Below are 11,412 nucleotides of genomic sequence, written 5' to 3'. Positions count from 1 at the left end.
AACTGCGGCCTATCCCACGCTCGCTTTTATACGCAGGATCTGTGGTTTCCTATTCTCCTATTGTATTGGGGCAGAGAGAGAGAGAGAGAGTCGCGTGATGCGAAAGACGATATGCGTTTATTGGCTGGCGTGTTTACATGGGTGCTTCATGGTCTTCTATAAGAACCCAGGGATCCAATCTAGTAATAAAGAACCAGAATAAGGATTCTACGAACAAAAACCACAATCGAAAAACACTCACGGTATTTGACTCGCCATCCAGCGTTCAGCGAGTTCTCTCCAACCCGCTGCACTCGCTCTGTTCCACTGGTGCACCAGGGAGTAGAGGAGGTGCTCCGCTTCCCCGAAGCTTAAAGGAGCAGTACCTTCTAGCGGTAAAGTATGCTCCTCTAAGCTTCGGGGCACTCTGAAAAAGAGCTCCCCCTCTAGTCCCCGCTGCACAGCGATTTCTCGCCACTCCCTGCCGTAGCACGCCATGAGCACTTCTGTGGTGGCCGTCTCAATGTCTTCTTCGTCTACGATGGCGAACGCTTGCAAAAACGTCTCCATATCCAAGCGGGGCACATCTCCCCCCGCACCGGGGATCAGCTGGAAAAATAGCTGCACAATGTGTGTCACAGTGAAACCTACAGAGGAACGTTAGGTATTAGAAAAATAACTATTTCTAAACAAGAAGAGATAGAGAAAAACTTACCAAACGGCGGACGAATGTGGACCAGAAGGTCCAAAATCGTCTGGAACGTATGCAGTATTTTCTCGGGACTCTTGATTCGAGAATAGTGGACAAGGGGGGTACAGGGGATGACCATCTTATAGTACAGGGTTCGCACGCTCGCACTAACCCCATTCACGTCATATCCATCGATTACGTAAATCCGCCACTTTGCTTCTGTGACAAGATGCCGCCCTTTGTTCCTCCAATATCGTGCGAGGAGGAGGAGGAGGAGGGGAGACACAGGGGGTTCGAGACCAGACACGTTCAAGGACTACAAAGACGGAGAGAGAGAGAGAGAGAGAGAGAGAGACGACCCACTGTCACATCCTGTGTAACCGTCCCAGAGTGGGATTCGAACCCAGGATCCTTCTACACTGGACGCGACACACTAACCACCAATCTAATTCGTACTGCGTGACGTTTTTCGTATTGCGGGGTTCGTGTCTACACACGTCATGTTCAAACACGTTCAAACATGTTCAAACACGTTCAATGACGTCATAGAGAGAGAGAGAGGGGAAGTAGTGTGTCCAGGGACGACTTCGACGCCCGTGTCTGAACACGTCCAAACATGTTCAGACACGTTCAATGACGTCATAAAGAGGAAGAGAGAGGAACGAGTGTGTCCAGGGGCGACTTCGCCGCCCGTGTCCGAACATGTTCAAACACGTCTTAACATGTTCAAACACGTTCAATGACGTCATAGAGAGTGAGAGGCAAAGCTTTACTATAAATGTCGAAGCGAACGTTCGATCGTCATTCCATCATGATCAACTTGGTAGATCCTCGTAAGTAATATACCCATGACGTCATCATCATCGTCGAAATGTTTGAAGAGTTTCGTTTCCAGTGTACAACACTTTTGCTGCGCGTGAAGTCGGTGTTTTCCCGCCTCACATATTTCGGGAGATTGGCAGGGCCCGCTTCTTCTGCACCAATTGCGGTGGATTGTGGTCCAAAGGTACGCTTCCTCGCTATTTTTTTAATACGTTCTATAATTGTTCACATTTTTTCAGAGCAAAAGCATTGGACGGACCGATTGATTCGCCCGTTTCTCGGTTGTCGGACGGTACCGTTCGACGTACGTTGCGAAGGACTTCGACTATTGAAGGAAGATGGAGAAGATGGACCATCAGTGTCACTCTGTGACTGAAGAAGATTGTACGTGTGTGTGTTTGAGTTAAAAAAAAAAACACGCGTTTCTCACACTCCTTTCGTTGCAGATTACGAATGGCTACTGACGGGAGATCTACCCCTGGTCCTAACCTTCAAGCCTCCTCCAAAGACCTTCTTTTTGCGAATCGGCGATCAACTGACTACCTGTCGTTGCGGTGGACTCTGGTCGAGAAACCCCAGCCATTGGTTAGACTCGAGCCTTCGTCCGTATTTGGGCTGCCTTCCCGGCTACGAAACCAAAGCTGGAGCCTAATTCATGTGTAACGAGAAATAAAAAAAAGGTTGTCTACTCTCATTCCGTCTCAGTCATGATGACGCCCGAGCAGAGGTTTGCCACCTTTGTGCAAACACGAATGTATCGGGACTTGCTGCGATTACGCGATTATATTCACGGCGATAGCTGCGAGGGAGACTTTCGCTCGATTCTCAAGACGATACCCTTACGTCTGTTCACCGTCAGCGGGAAGATTGCAAAGAAAATGAAGCGTTTCGTAGATTACAAGCTCGAGCTGCTGGAGAAGTATAGACGAGGAGAGACAGTCGACCCGTGTCTCATCAACGCGGGTTTCAACCGACCTATCGTCCGTCGCTACTGGCTTCTCCACACATCCCTCGACGTCACGGTGCAGACCGGCGCCGACGGCGAGCGTCGGGTCAGCACGTTGGAAGATCGTCTCGCAAGGGTCTTGTGTATGTCGTGAATAAATATACTATTTTTTACGAAACGAGTTCGCTCACGAGGAGACGTTTTATTGTTTTGTCATTCTCTTCGAGGTTACAGGAAAACATGGATACACAACTTTTCAAGCTGTAGCGTTTCGACATGCGCGTGGCTACGTAGATACAAAAAAGCCCGCAGTAAGGCGAAAAAGGCGATTGAATACACTTGTCGTTATACTCGTCCACTACAGGTAAAGTCTTTCGAAGGTTTGCTTCGATGGGGGGAAGTCCGTAGCTGTCGAAAAACACGGCAGACCCGTCGTAGTTTTTCAGGTAGAGCACCCAGTGCTGCCCGCGTCTTCTTCGCTCTTCGGTATTGATGATTAAATAGCCGGGCTTGCGTAAAACGAAGGCTTCGTCGGAAGCGCAAATGCCTCTCAGCATGGAGGAAGCGAGGGGGTTCAGGGACACGAGTTCCAAGATGTCGCTGTCGTACATCTTTTCTTATGGGAAGGTGACCGTACGGTCCTTGTCGACGTACATGAGCTTGGGACACTCGGAAATCAAGAGGACGGTGACCGCGTGTGGAAGGGCTTTAGCGAAGCGTAATTGCAGGCGAACGTTTCCTTTTCGCCACTCGTTCAAATGCGAAGGAGAAGAACACTTGTCCACGTCCAAGTTAAAGTAGAGAAGGAACCCGTTCGTTTTAAATCGCTCGTAGCTATACTTGAAATGTTTCTCTCCCAGTTCTTGCAAGAAGTTAAAGTAGGGAATTTTGACGAGGTCGTTCTGAAAGTCGTACTCGGCTCGCACTTGCTGGCCGTCCACGGAGAGCATCGAATGAGATAGGTCGTAATGGCGGAATTTGTAGGGGTTCGATTGGATGTCGCCGAGAAAGTCGCACGTGGCGAGCAGGGCGACGCATAATTTGGAAGGCACCCTTTCGGGGTAAACGTTTTCAAAGTGAGCGTCCAAGCTCCCGGCACTCAAGCTCCGTACCTTGGTTTCCAATCCGCGTAACACGTAGATGGCCGGCGTGGTCTGAAGCCGCCGCTCGTATTCCAAAAATAGGGAAGGTGCCAGCGTCACCTTTTTCAAGTGTAACGTCATTTCTTTAATGTCCACCTCGTAATTGTACGTTTTCTTGTCTTTGGGGACCGATACGAGTTTAAATTCGTCGTTGTTTAACAGGAAAACGACGCGAATTTCGACGGCAGGTACCATCAGGCACGGCTGTTGAAACAGGTCGGTATTGATCTGACCGACCAGGTTAAAGTATTTTCCACCCTTCGTCGCTTCGTAACGTTGTTTTGGACCGCGAGACGAGACGTCGTAATCGTCCGTTAAATGTTCGTCGTCCTCGACATAAAGTCCAGCCGCGTGCACTGTTTCTTGAGCCATGGGCGTGGAATGAAGCACGACGTCCAAAATACTCCTGTAGGCGTACAACTCGTTGGAACTGACGAGTTTGTTGTTCGCATAAACGGTGACCGTCTTAAACATGCCGCTCAACAGGTGGTTTATTGGGAAAAGGACATCTTTCTCGTCCATTTCTTCCCCGTCGTCGCGAACAATGCGCACGGTCAAAGACACGAAACTGCCGTAGAGATCCAAGTGTGCCCTTTGCAAATTTTGAATACAAAACTCGATCACGGAATTATTTACTCCGTTGACCGGATAAAAAAGTTGGTACGAAGTATCTTCCACGCCGTATTGAATGGAAGGGGTTTCGAATATCATCACATCACTCGTTAGACAGATCGGCGTCTGTATTTTTCCTTTCGTTGACGTCATGACGGAGCGCGCGCAGCGGATGTGTGACCTTCACGGCGTACCAAAGATATCTGCAGGTGCGTCGTGTGTCGGCGCCTTTTGTTGTCGTTTGCGGCGTTTCTTCCCATTGTTGTTTCCAGAGCCCTCCATGGAATCCAGCACGTCTCTCCCTGTTGCTATGGCCGTCTTTTTTACTGCGCGCGATATTCCTTCGCCATCGGCCAAATTCCGCGCCAAGCGCTTCAACGTTCTCTTGGCGATCGGTTTTATTTGCTGCCAGATGGGAACGATAAACTTGGATATGTTGCTCAACACACCGCCCCCTCGTTGGAAAAGGGGTCCCGTGTACACGGGAATTATTTTGGGGGAATTACAGTACATATTTGAAATGCAACGTTAGATTGGTTCTGCCTTTGGACCGCAACGGCAAACGTCTTCCCGTTTCGTCCGCGAGAACGATCGTCACTGAAGGAATTTCGAATTGAGACAGGTTAAAATACTGGATGTTATCTAACATGTAGGTGACGACGTGCTTGTCTTTCTCGTAATAAAAGGGAAGTATTCTTAATATCGGTTTTTTCCCGCTCCCCACGTACGTGGGTTCCACGATATCCGTGTACACGATTATGTTGTGAAACGGGGGTTCCAGGAGTACCTCGACGGAGCTCGTAGCATCCTCATCCCCCGTGAACACGGTACGCGATTCGAAGCCCAAAAGCACGGCCAGGTACTCGGAAAGTCTTAGGGTGGAGGTGCCCTCGGAAAGCCGAATTTTACATTTCTGTTCAGTTCCGTCGAAGCTGAAGCGCGCGCGTTCGCCTACGCGTTGGTTAATCGCATTTAGAAGTGCTTGCGGCGTCGCATAATAGCCGGGAGGCAGATGTACTTGCAAAGATCGAGGAATTTTCGTCTTGATCGTGAAAGAAAATTGGCGCGCTACGGGGAGAGAGACGCGTAGCGTTTCTTCTTCGTGTCCCTCGACGGCTGTGAGATGTAGCAGCTTGACAAAGGGTTCCGGTACGTGCAACCCTTTCGGTGTTTTCAGAGAGTACACGTTATCCGCGAATTCTAGCGAGGCGTCCAGCTTGTGCGTCTGGAAATACTTGTTGAGTGTGTTCCGTAGGGACGTGGTTTCCGAATTCAGAGTGACGTCGCCGAAAGCGACGGGTGCGGCGTGCTCCAATAAGATGGAGGTGGCTTCGCATTCGCTCAATTTGGGGGGTTTCACCGCACGACCTGCTTCGCGGGACGCTAGCGAGGCGTCGAGCGCCTGTGCGAGCCGAGGGTCCAATTCCACGGCTTTCACGTCCACGGGTAAGACGAAGTCGTATCGCGATTTATTGTACGCGAAAGAAACGTCGAATTCCGAAAGGGCTTTTCCCAAATCCCTCTCGAGATCCGAGGTGACACGAAAAGTTCTGCCGGCTTCCACCGTGTCCTCGAAAGAAACCTCGATTTTCGCATCTTGCCTTTCGTACCCGATATTTAAAAAATCGTTACTTATGCTGAGATCCATCAGACCGACTTTATACCGATTCGAGAGCTGAAGCGGACTATCGAAAGCTACTGTGAAGGCGTTGAGTTTATTCGAGGGAAACTTATCCATGCTGGCGTTCGAGAGCAGGTGGACGTAGATGTCCGACATCATTTCCCAATCTTGACCACGTCGCTGCTCGGAACCCAACTGTCGTGTTCTTTGTCGTAACCGAACCAGCGAACCAAGGAGAAGCTCTGACCGTTCACCTGCTTCTTCCTCAGCACTTTCGTTACTGGCCAAGGCTGATTGGCGTCTCGGGTTACGACGACTACCTCCTCCGGGTAGAAAGATCCGTCCACTTCCTTACCCCGGTAATCTTCCAGGTGTACGACGGGAGGAGAGGTGTCTCTCAGGCGGGAGACGGTGAAAATCTGAGGCGACCAACTCCCTTCCGAGCTCTTATGAAAACCTTTTCTGTGAAGTAGGACCCTCACTTTATCCCCCAGTTTGAGCTTCTTTTTCACGGAGGGTACGACGGGCTTCCCATTTATCTTATTGAACAGCTCCAATTCGTTTTCGGGCGTGACTTCGGACGGGCTGATGCCCAAAGTCCTGTGTTTGGTGGTGTTGTAGTCGCGCACGATCTTGGGAAGCGCGGAAACGAAGTGGTATTTCCCCGTTACTCTAAAATAACGGAATATTCTGTCGCGTAAAGTGCGTATGACGCGCTCTGCCTGCGACGCTTTGATTACTGGAGAGAAGGTAGAATACATCTGTACCTTCTTTCGTGAGAGATACTCCTTGACGGTCTTGTTGTAGAATTCCCCGCCTCTGTCGCAAAAGATGCGTGTAGGTACGTTACCTCCCCGAAAAAGTCTTATCATGGCCCTTTTCATTTCGGCGGGGCGCTTCGTCTTTAGCGGGAGGGTGCGCAGAAAGCGGGAGAGGGAATCGATTGCCACGAGAATGTAGCGGTAGCCGCCGTTGAATCTCTTGTATTTTGAAAAATCGGCGAGGTCCATTTGCCACAAGTCGTTGATCTTGAGCGCGATGATGCGTCTCCTATTAAACTTTCTTCTGACCGGATGGTGGAGCGTGTAGGCATCCAGCTTTCTGAGAATGGCGAGAGCCTTCTTTTTGCTCAAGTGATGCGCTTTTCTATAGCGTTCCACACACCCCAAACCACCCTCTGGTTTCTCATATCCCTCCATAAGTCGTCCACGCAATGGAGGCTTGCTGCTGCTGCTGCTGCTGCTGTTGAGGCTCGCGAGATTTGGGTAGAGAAATCAGACGCAATAGTTTCGAGACTTTGGGGAACCAGGAAGGTTTCTTTCCCGTTTTACGTTGCAACAAATAATTGACGAGTTCGTAAACGGAGGAGTGTCTGATGGGCTTGCCCGACACGGAGACACAACCCTCGCGATCCCAGGAAAGAACCTTCTTTAATTCCGAGACGACCCTTTCCGCTTCCTCTTCGTCCACCTCTGGAGAGAGGAGCGAATAGTCAAAGTCATTTGTAGCGTCGGACGCCTTGTTTTTATTGTCGTAGGGGTCAAATCCGTACTGCTTGAGTATGCGATACAGTGCTTGCAGTATGAGTTTCACTTTGACGTCGTCACTCTCCTTCGAGGAAAGAATGTTTCCGATGGAGGTGGTCACTTCAATTCTCTTGGCCATTGGCGAAAAGGTTCAACACGGCGGAAAGCAGGAGAGGAACCACCGACGAAAGAACGCCCTGTCCTCGCTGCTGAGACAGATAGCGCTTCAAACGTTGTGAATCTTTTTGTAGGCGAGCCGTCGTAAAAAGCGTTTGTGCTTCTTCAAACGCGCGAACGTATCTGGAGCTAGAGCCACCTTTCCGTTCAATACATTGAGGCAAATTTCGGAGAGGTGTTTCATGTCGGACGAGGACGAACGTCTCAAGACGTCGCGGCGGTGTGGAGGGGGTAGAGTGGAGAGTACTTTGAGTAAAGTGAGGTGAGGGCGGAGATTCATTTCGGAGCGTAGATATATTGACGTTCTCCCGGAAAGATATTGCTACGCAACCTGTGATCCTCGTGCGTATAGTTGTGAAGATCCACGAGTAAATATGCGTGGGGCGACGACATCGCTTGTTTATATGCGTCCAGAAAATACTCCAATCTTTTTCTGCCAAATAGCTGTTGACCGAAATGTTCCATCTGGTGCACGCTGCGCACGGTGCGCCACAGGACGACGTAACTGGCGTTGTAGGATATTGTTCTAAAATGGCTACTGTCGAAAAAGATGTTTTGAACGAGTAAGAAGATCGACGCGTTGGCGTGGTGAGAACCCCGAATGAAAAGATCGGTCACCTCCTTCAAGGAACCGGCGTCGGTCATGTGATCGTCGACGACGATCAGCGTAGCGCGCGACGTGTCCCACTCTCGCGGTAGCTCCTTGGTAAATTTTACGGAGTCCCCGAATTCGTCCAGCATGCTCGGCGAAGCATATTTCTGCACGTAGAATATTTGTGACGGAGGCTTGTCTACCACGTCGTTCAGGTTCCTCAACACGTTAGCAACGAACGTAGATTTGCCGCACATGGAGGGGCCGCTTAAGATACAGCGAAAGGGATGACGGAAACGAAAAGGTTCGGGGGAAGACATGTTGCGTGCGTACACGTTGCACGAAGAGAAAGAAGAGACTGAGACTCGAAGAGAAATGCATCGCTTTTTTATTTACACATCCTCGTCGTCGTCGTCCTCTACATCGGAACTGCGTTCCCAATACAGATTGTCCAGGCTAAAGTTGGACTTCTTTTTCGCCAGTCTGTCCGCCGCTAAGATGCGGTCGAGCGTCTTCATCTTGTCCTGACACATTTCTTGACGTGCTTGCAACCATTCCAGACGGTGGACTTGAAAGGCTTCCTCCACGATGCCGCGTATAAATTCGCGAAGTTCTTCGTTTTTTGTCTTTTCCTTGCGACGACGAGAAACGCAGGAGAATAAACCACACATGGCGTTTTCCACGTATCGGTCAGAATGATGACGCGAGCGCGGTGCGCGCTGCCTTTATACAGATAAACGCGCGCGCGCAAAGAACGGAGAATGAAAGCGAAACTGAAAAGCCACCCGTCGCCGCTAGGAGCGCGCGCGCAGCAGCAGAGAGCCGAAACCGAAAACACCCGCGGCCGGCGCAGGGGGCGCTAGGAGCGCGCGCGCGCGCATGCGCGGACGGGTGGAGCAGAGGGCGCGCGCGCATCCATAGCGGCCGCTGCGCGTCGCCTCTCTCAGTTTCTCTCGGACGGTCGCGGAAGACGGACGTGCGCTCCGCGCGCTCGCTCACTTTCTGGCTGGATCTCGTAGAGAGCAGACGTATGTTCTCCGCGCTCGCTCAGTTTCTGCCTGGAAGTTGCCGCGGGGGAAAAGGTGAGTGATTTGACGTGCTCCTTTTCTCGTATGTTTGCCGTGTTTAGCGGTGACCGCGCTCGTGTTAAGCCTTTTCTCGCATGTTTAGACTTGTTTTGCGGTGTCCAAGCCTGTTGACGCATGTTTAGCGATGTGTGGTTCCCGCCTTGTGTTAGCTGCGTAGTGTTGAGGATAGGCCTAAGCGATCGCCCCCGTAAGCCTCTTTCCTCGTATGTTTGCCGTGTTTAGCGGTGACCACGCTCGTGTTAAGCCTTTTCTCGCATGTGTAGCGATGTGTGGTTCCCGCCTTGTGTTAGCTGCGTAGTGTTGGGGTTAGGCCTAAGCGATCGCCCCCCGTAAGCCTCTTTCCTCGTATGTTTGCCGTGTTTAGCGGTGACCGCGCTCGTGTTAAGCCTTTTCTCGCATGTTTAGCGATGTGTGGTTCCCGCCTTGTGTTAGCTGCGTAGTGTTGGGGTTAGGCCTAAGCGATCGCCCCCGTAAGCCTTTTTTCCCCGATGTGTACTGTTTTGTGTTTAGCAGTAGCGGTTAGACCTTTTCTCTCGCATGCCTAGACTTGTTTAGCAGTGCTGCCATTTTTACCTGCCGCTAGTATCTTGTTATCTGTCTTTCTCCTCTAGAGCTATGATGGTGGCGCCATCTGGTGTGATGCCTTGCAACTAAGTGGCCACCTGTCGTCGATCTCTGCAACTGCTGGGTGCAAACTACCAACATGGCGTGCGCTGGTCACTCGGGTGTTGCGGAGCGGCTTCTTCGCCGCGGCATCGTTGATTTTCGAATAAATTGTTTCTCTCCACTCTATTTCCATCTTTTTATTTTATTTTCTGCCTATTATTTTTCTTTTTTATGGACTCTCATGGTGCACAACGCTCAGCTGGTCTGGACACGAGTTAGACTTTCCCCAATTAGTGTGGTGGCTCCCTGGAGGGTGCTGATTAATGTGGTGGGTCCCAAATAGCTCTAATTGCCAATTAAATCGTGTTCAGGCCAGTTGGGCGTTGTGCACCATGAGAGTCCAGTACCTACTACTGATGCATGGGCGAGGAAGTGTTCGTTGAGCTTGCGGGAAAACGTGTCGCTTACATTATCCGATTACTTTGCGTACCTACTGGGTTTCGGCGCGAAAACCGTATTTACTGAAAACGATACGGGCGTCGACGAAGTGACCATAGATCTTCCCAACTGTATTATGATATACACGGATCTCGTCACGCCCTCCGTAGTGGGAAACGGACGGCATCCGATACTGAAATTAATTCCATTCGTATACGATAGAACGAAAGAACAACTGAGTTTCAGCTTTCTTCCCGTTCAGTATTTTAAGTTAGTGCAGCACGAAATTTCCTCAATCACCGTCTCTATACGCGACGACACGGGTTGCAAGCTGCCGCTACAAAATCGCGGTAGATCGACGTTGACGCTGCACTTTAAGCATGTACACTAAAGCGGTACCAATCTACGGATTTGGCGTTCCGACGGTATACAGGTCGCACCTGTACCAGAGGGGAGGCAATTTCTCAGCTCGGGCGTTTCGCTATTCCACTCTTTAAACACGTATCGCCCTACTTAAAAAAGACGGCTGTTGCGGCCGCTAAGCGCGTGGCCAAAAATCTGTCGGAGGGAGACTCTTTCTGAAGTGCGCTTAAAAGATCGGCGAAAGATACGGGCCGTGAAATTCTCCGAGACCTGAGAGGGGCTGGCGGGCGAAGAAAGAGGAGAAAACCGGACGTCTTCGACGGCAAAAATCACGCTGGTTGCGCGGCCACAATTTAGTTGCGAGATGGACACGATTAACGGCGTACATCCCGACACTCCTCTGTTGGATAAGTCGGAAACACAGTTATTTTCCTTGCCAGGAACGCAGTGGCATATACTGAAGGGGGAATATGAGGTATTCTACCCGATCGCTGACATATCTTCCGTCATAGAGTTCCAGCTTTCGAATTTGGGGCACCACTATCTCGATTTGAACTCCGCGTACATAGTGACGAAAGTCCGCATCGTACGTGACAATGCTTCGCTACCGGAAACACAGGCTGGCGATCGGACGACCTACGAGGAGGTCTACCCCGTCAACGCGTTCGCCAGCTCGCTTTTCAAGAACGTAGCCGTCTTCTTGAATCAGACCATGATTACGAATAATGATTTGTATAGCTATAGAAGCTACCTGGATATTTTGCTTCACGCCAGCACCACGGAGCAAAATACCGTGCATAAAGCAGGTC

The 11,412-nt window shown here is 50.5% G+C and overlaps 1 long non-coding RNA gene across 1 annotated transcript; it reads left to right on the top strand.

Moving 5' to 3' along the window:
• Positions 1 to 9,074: 9,074 nt before the first annotated feature.
• Positions 9,075 to 9,988, top strand: LOC135387081 (uncharacterized). The gene is made up of 2 exons (XR_010420843.1): positions 9,075 to 9,190; positions 9,808 to 9,988. It is a non-coding gene; the product is annotated as an uncharacterized LOC135387081 (long non-coding RNA).
• Positions 9,989 to 11,412: the final 1,424 nt, after the last annotated feature.

Source organism: Ornithodoros turicata, chromosome 3 (genome assembly GCF_037126465.1).
Source record: "Ornithodoros turicata isolate Travis chromosome 3, ASM3712646v1, whole genome shotgun sequence".
NCBI classification, from domain to species: Eukaryota; Metazoa; Arthropoda; class Arachnida; order Ixodida; family Argasidae; genus Ornithodoros; species Ornithodoros turicata.
Note: the sequence above shows the minus strand (reverse complement) of the source record. Positions and strands in the feature narration are given on the sequence as shown.